This window comes from Plodia interpunctella, chromosome 9 (assembly GCF_027563975.2).
Source record: "Plodia interpunctella isolate USDA-ARS_2022_Savannah chromosome 9, ilPloInte3.2, whole genome shotgun sequence".
Classification (NCBI taxonomy): domain Eukaryota; kingdom Metazoa; phylum Arthropoda; class Insecta; order Lepidoptera; family Pyralidae; genus Plodia; species Plodia interpunctella.
This window is the reverse complement of record NC_071302.1, coordinates 725,617-733,809: the sequence shown is the minus strand read 5'-3', so window position 1 is coordinate 733,809 and position 8,193 is coordinate 725,617.

Below are 8,193 nucleotides of genomic sequence, written 5' to 3'. Positions count from 1 at the left end.
ATGTAAAACTATAGTTACATTCATACTAGTTACGTACATATAGTGATCAGTTTAACTGGTAACTGTGAACAATGAGTTTAATTCCAATTTATGAACCATAAAGCCTTCAAAATAATGATTAATAGTTTCTTAACCATAAACAACACGTTAACGATATGTTTTTCCCTCCTCGAGTTGCATGTAACTTAGCTTGAGTTTAGAAGAAATACACAGAATAAAAATGAGGAGCTATTTTTATTATTATCTATACTAACTATCAATACGTTTGTGAGTTTCTATGTTTGAGGCGGGTAATCTCTAAAACTACCAAACCGATTTCAAAAATTGTTTCACCATTAAAATGGTACATTATACAAAAATGCTATAGGCTATATTTTATCTCAAAATTCCAACAGAAGCGAAGCCCCGGACAATATTCAGTTTATAATATTTCCAGATATTATTTTGGTTTTAATGTTCAGGAGCATAGAACTAAAATACTTAATATCTGTAAAAAATACTTATGTTACAAATTTGTTTAAAACCCAGGGCAGCAATTTCAACCGACTTAAAAATGAGGAGATTCATAATTTGTCGCGATATTTTTTTCTGCATTTCAAACTTAGCTCTTGTCGGAGAATAAAGTAAATAATCATGAATATTTAGATAAAAAAAAATATTTTTCTGAACACGTGAAATGTTTACTACAAAAAGGTATTTTCCAGAGTACTTAATCCATGAATTTCTTCTGAGGATTTCTCTCTCTTTCTATCTCGGTGTCTTACTGAGTGGTCAGGCATTATTTTTAACTACATATATTGCAGGGTAGGGTAGGATATTATATATGTTTATAATAATATATTTCATACATACTTACATATTATGCTTATGGAATTTGTGACTTCAAAGAACTCGAAAATATCCATTCTTTAATCAAAAAGTCTTTCATTCGTATGTCTATGCATATATGGCCGTAACCTACATATTTTTATAATTGTAATTAATTATTATCGCAAGGTATTTAGCTTAGGGCAAGAATGCTTTTGAGATATTAGGCGAGTCAACATGCCAATCAAATAGAACAGCCATAGATCTATTGATAATTACCTACTTATATGCTCTGATTAGATATTGGTATTTTTGTAGTCTAAAAATATTTTACTTAATTGCCTAGAAATCGAGTCAAAGAATTATAGGTTTTCCAAATTTTATTATATAAGCATAGTGGTTTAGCAATACAACCGTGACTGACACTATATTTTTTTTTACAGTTTTGGCCTAAATTACTTGGCATATTCGTTGCATATGATTTCACCTTTTGCTGGACACTCGGGTGTTAAAGTCCTCCCTCAAGGATTTCCTATAATGCGGCTGAAATAGTGATACCATCACTTAAAATATTAATTTATCAATATCGCAATCCTTACAGGGTTGTTAAACTTTGAACTAATCTCTAGTATTATAATAAAAAAAGTAAGCGTTTTTGGGTTTGTATGTTTGAGGCGGGTAATCTCCGAAACTACCGAACCGATTTTCAAAATTCTTTTGCCATTAGAAAGGTACATTATCCAAGATTGCTATAGGCTTTATTTCAACTCAAAATTCCCGCGGGAGCGAAGCTCCGGGCAACATCTAGTCTATTATAAAAATAAATGTATCTGTCGCGTCTGTCTCTATGAATACGATAAAATCTAAAACGGACGGATTTTTGTATAGTTTTCACCAACACAGTGTGATTCGATAGGTACAGGAGTATAATTTATTATAGTTTTTTGTTTAGCCATAAAATAAAGCTTTTAAAACTGGGATACCTAACACAACTCATTGTGCATATATAATAGTTGTAGTATTAGGCGCACATGCGTGATGGCGCAACTGCTTAAATTGTGTATACCAGATTGGTCCATGAAGAAAACTTGAAAAAAATCCATCGAAAAGCCTAAAAAATCCTGATATTGCGAATGGTTTTTTCCCCATACAACACAAACTGGGACTAAAAATCGAGAGGCAAGCCATCAATCCATTTTTGAACACCATTCAAAAATCCTGATTAATTAATAACATGGTTATGATCTAGCAGTCAACGTTAAAACAATAGACAACCTTACCAACAGTCTAATGTAGTGTAGACATTTAGACATGTGTCGATAGACTTCACCTTCATTGGTCATGGCCACAGATCATATAGCATTTATTAATTTTATAGTCACGCGGAACCATCGATATTGTATTTGTTTAATTAATAAATTGCCCGTGAAATTACTGGCACTTTTGTATCGGCTCCGCTTGTTTGGTATCTTCCTGTTTAAGAGATATGCGGTTTTGGCTATTTATGTGGAATAAAACAGTTACTTTAGTCTCCCTACCCTACCTATGGTTCATTCAGATTCAGAATTTAGAACTTCGAACTCAATATTTCGTATTACTTTTGCCCGCCCCTTCGTCCGCGTTGATTTTCCGGGATCAAAAGTATAATACCCTATGTCCTTCTCCATACTTCATTCGCGGTTGTGTCGCCATTAAAATTCGGCTGTGTGATTTTACGATCTGCTGCCTCGATCAACCACCTTTAGGAAGTTGCTATAGCCCCTTGATTGTTAACGTTTTTTGCCTGTTAATTGCCAGTTAATCGTAAGATATCCACGGGAAAATATAGAGTGGTCATTGCAAATCGGGTACCGCCAAAACTATTAGACATCAACTTTTGTTGCCTATCCGATGCTAAGGCTAGGTGTCCTTCAGTCGCCACGTGAGAGGTCCCATTCTAGGGCGGAACCACACTCCACTTTCCACGTAAGTCAATTTGATTTATATAGGTACCTAATCATGATCGCCTTCGATTTTATTATTATTCATAGCCAATCTTAACGCGCGCAATCTTCCAGAGGCTGCAAAAATGTCTCTGGGAAAAAATTCGTTAATTCCCGTGGAGGAGGGGTGGGGGCGATCCATCACGCCCGCTGTCACATGCCATTAGCGGGGCCTCCGACTGCACAGCTGCGAGAAAGTACGGGGTTATAACAATAAATTAAGTACAGAGTAATGAGCTGTTGCCCGTGCCCACGGCAAAAACGGAGCTTAAGTAACTATGTCACTCTTCAACCATCTCCACACCAAAAATCACTTCAATCCAATACTTCATTCTGACGTGAAAGAAGGATAAACAAAAACACATTACCACCATAAAAGAATATGAAGATAAATTAGAAAGGCTCGGCTTTGTGGTGTAAAATTGACGTAAAAGTGGTTAAATTTTAAACTTATCCTATATATCTCTCATATACATATCAAAAATTATTTACACTTTAATACACTTTAACACCAAAAATATGAACAGTGTGTATGTATCTACTTTCGTACAAGACATGTGATATTTGGAAGTCATATGGCTATAGATTCTAGACGATCCAGATTTGAACCTACTCTGGCGTGAAATTGCATTCAAACTGGTCTAACCGGTGATTATTGCTGATATTTAAATAAGCCCTGTGCAATTATGACTGGTTCGAAAGTAATATTCATTGAAATGTATTTTACAAATAAAATTTCTAAAAAATAGTTTTAAGAGTTAGGTAGAAGTAGGATTTGTACTACTTCATATCTGACAAAGTATACATAAATTCAATAATAGATATGAATGTGTGTTAATTACTCGTTAATGGATTGATCAAATACAGTAAAATACTATCCTTAAATAGCACAATGCCACATGTATTATATCCCAATTTTCCTACGTGTCCGGAGCATCGAGATGTTGTTAATATACTTTTAATTCTGGTGCAGTATTTTCGTGATGCCGTACGCTTACGAATTTACGAAATAAACGTGGAAACAACGAATATCTTCATCCAAGTTGGGCTCAGCCAGACACACATACACACAAAGATATAATAATATTGTACAGTCACGGCACCTCAAGCTGCCGAGAGCTATGCCACGGCAATAGCGGCGAATTTTCAATTATTTGTATAGCTTGATTTGCTGTTGTCTGTACGTCAATATACGTACTTGCAGTAAGACATTTATTTTCTTAAAATTTGTTATTAAAAATGATTAAATTGATAGGCATGTGGCCACAATAGAATAGGAACATCATAGACGACTGAAAAAGCCTTTGAAAGCTGATAGGTAACAACATCATTCACAAAAAGAGTTAACAACAGAAATTATATTGAAAAACGTAAACAAACATTATTTACAACTAAGAAAACTATTTGTATGACTGATTTGATAATTTTTTGTTTGAAAATAGTAATGATGCAATAAACAAAAAAACTCACGACGGTTTTAATCCGCTCCTCCTTATTGGAAATCCGTCGGAAACTAAGTATATAAAAATGGCTGCCAATGTATTCAATCCCGCAAATCCCCAAATCTCGTTTAATTTGTTGTAAGTACGTCCCCTAATTTTAAAGCCAGTGACCCGACACCGTCTATTGGTCCCCTGTAATCGCGTCAAATTGAGTGTTTAAAGCCGTTTTAAAGTTGGGGATTGAAACCGCTTATTAAAATGTTTATCTTTTGACGAGGGGTGAAATGATGTCTCAGATTACAGAAGATATTTTATACTTTCTCTCTTTCATCTTGGCGTGTTCCCTGCATTCGGGACTGTGACGCTGCGACGAGGTCAGCGTATATAATATCAGCCAAAAAAATTGACAGTTTGACTGTGATCTTACAACCGGTCGCTTGCCTGACGACAACCCTCCCTGGGAAAGATATTGTTCCCTATCAGTATTAGTATTGTTCCCTGTAAGCTGCCAAGATTACATACTTTCTTCCTTCTTCCACGGACGGAGAATTTCCTTTGATGGAGGATATGGATTGGTCTTATTTTAGGGCGGAACTACACGCCACAGAGGCAGATTGTAGCCAAAAGGGACTAGTAGACTGCAGTAAAAATATTAAAAAGGAAGATTCAGATTCTGTTTATTAAATTTAAATAATATTTTTTTAAAGTACATAATAATAGGATTTAGTTAGGTTTTTATGAAGTTGACTATCAGGTATTAAATTATTCATTAATTAAATATAAAAAATACTAACATTTTCAGTTTCGGTTAGTGGACATTTAGCCACAAGAATTACACTGTCCACTCGTAAAAACTAATAGGGTAGCTATTTTTGGGAATTTTGAATCGACAGACGTACCTAACGTCTGTCGATTCAAAATTCCCAAAAACGGTCGAATGAAAGCCAGTACGAAGTAGGACGATCCATCAAACAGGAGATGCGGCGGTGTGTACACACTGACGACACGTGCACTTGAACAAGTTTGGGATAAAAGGTCAACATACATACACACAACTTGTGTAGGTTACTGTTTAGCCTAAAGTTTTTGCTCATACAATTTAAACTAAGTTAAATATGCTTTTCGGTTTTGTGTGTTTATAACAGCAAGATTCAAATTTAGAATAATTTGGATTTGACAATCTGAGCTGGACAGTCACATAGGGTAAGAGGGTAACCTAATGGGAGTCACTTAAGCGAGAAATCGAATAAAATGTAATTTCAAAACAAAATATTTATTGTAACCTTTAAACATGATTTACTTAATAAACTATCAATTGAGATCAGTTTCAATAAATTTGCCAAGGAACTTTGGAAATTATAAAAGATAAAAAAAAACAGATTTGATTCCCATTACACCGATATGGGGTGATGGTAGTCAAGATGGGGCAATCAGAGTTTTAGTTTAAAAAATAAGTTTATTAACTTGAAGTAGATTTTAGACTTAAGACTAATTTTTTTTTAATTACACAAGCAATAACTTGATGTGGTTAGGTCGATTTAAAGCAATTTCTCGGTTTCATCGTCACACAAATATTATATTTTATTTCTGTATTAATTATAGCACCGGAAAAAGCAAATCTCCTGTTCCTACACTTTCCTCTTTCATAAGTAGGTCTTTCATAGTGCGATCGCTGTAGCCCGAGGCTTCGTCCGTGGCACAAAGTGACTTACCTCACTTTCGACCATACCAATTCCATTCCATTATATTATAGTATGGACTAAAAATACAAAAAAGGAGAGGAGACCTTTGCCCAGCAGTGGGACACGTCACCTAAAGGATAAAAAAAATGGACTAAAGTTCTCAGTTTACTGTGTTCCTAATCGTAGATTACAATATGGTTTATGTCGTTGGGTAGCACATTTTTTGAGGAAGGATTATGTATTAAGGTAACTATTACTTAAGTGCATTAACTCGTGCAAAGCCAGGCAAAAATTCAGCCGTGCAAAAATGCCAATTAACTACAGCAGAGCCGTGACAGAATCCATTTCTGTTATTAAACCGGGAACGCACGTGTTCGCTCCTGGATTCTGCCAGCTTGATCGATCACCGCGGCATAGACACCTATTGTGGACATAGACAACGGTAACGTTACAGATTATGTTTTTATTCGCCATCAAAAATCTGTTCTAGCCGCCAGTGTTACCACTATAAAAAAGCTCACAAACTACATTCAGACTAAAATACAGGTAAGAGTCGCGATTTTGTCTATCTGTCTAGGTTGGCTTTTACTCATTTTTATACCAGCATAGGTATTAGGTACAAAGGGAATTAGTAGGCACTACGTCATTACATCAATGCTGTAATACCAAAATACTTTGACATCTAAGTACACAAGGTCAGTTGTGGAGTGGTGAGGAAACGGTAGGTTTCATCGCGATACGTTACCTACTAGAATCCGAGATATCGACAATAATAAGTTATGAGCGAAACAAAGGCGGGCGAAGCCGCGGACAAAAACCAGTTTTAGGATAATAGTATGAAATTATAATGTAGATACTTAATAATTGTCTATTTCTGTCGTCATCAGTGCGATATCCCAATAATTATATAAGTATTTTTCGAAACTTCTATTCCAAAAAAGATTGACACTTTCGTTAGGCGTTTGGTCCCTTTTTTCTCCCGTGTGTCAACACGGTTTACAAGATATTAGGAGATGAAAATGGTTTAGGAAATAATGTTTACCTTCGAATAATAACGAAGCATACTGGAGCTCACAGAAATTCTAAATACTTAGTTAAATTTAAAACTGAAAATTTAATTGGAAGCTGAAGCGACGACGTGGAAAATTTTCAAATTTGTAGAACAAGCGGAAATAGGCGAAATTTTAATTGCAAGTTTTGAAATTTAAAATACCCTCTCTATTAGTAGAATGCATGTTTTCTAATGATAATACCTGGTATAGTGCACTTGATTCTACATCTATACTACTAATTTAAAGCGCTAGGCCGATTTTAATGAAATTTAGAATAAGTATAGTCTAGCTTTTGATTAGGGCTCCGCACGCGTGCATTTCCCACGAGAGTGTTACTTTTCCGGGATGAAAGGTAATTGTCCGTTCTTCGAATATGTTTGTAAAATTTTAATATACTTGGTTGAGTAGATAAGACGTTCGCGTAACTTAACATAAGGTACCTAAAAAATTAACAAACAATAAAGTAAAGTTACGCATTAATGTTAGGTTAGGATGGAAGACCCGAGGTCAAAAATAGGCTATCGAGGGACGTGGGCGATGCTGCGGGCAACTGATATAGTTTATAATATTTTCCCCTGAGCACTTGAAGCCGTCACAGATTGTGCAGGAGCCGTTACGTGCCCCACCGCCACCCCGCCCCCCTCGCCGCGCGCGATCCATCATTCTGTCATCGCGGCTCGTTGCGAGCGGACGTCCCACACAATGCGACCGAAACCATTGTTCGCCTTTTGTTTACTCGGCTGTAGATTTTTCTAAAAAAAAAATAAAGATATTCGAATTTGGAAATCAATGATTTTTAGATAAAGTTACGTTCGTTTGACAGCTATTGAAATTGAAATATTATTTTGAATGAACAGAATAATATACATAACGAAGTGAGCATCTCAAATTCTATACAGGGTTACTGGTACCTAACCTTAATATAACCTTCCAAGGTACTAACATCTTCTGTTCTACGACTTTTGTCTAAACGTAATAAATACAAAAAAAAATCCTTTTTGAAGTTTTAATGTCGTTTCTATAAAACGTTACATCCATGTTCATTCCGCTGCATAACGCTACTGTACTGTCTCGTGCCAATCACATCTTAACTCTATGTAATAGCCAAGCAGGCTATTACATAGAGTTAAGATGTGTAGAATCGCAAAGTAGATTATATTTTTTATATGAAAAAAAAAAACTTCCAATCACGAAGTCGTAGAATAATAGTTTAAGAATAATAGTTGCT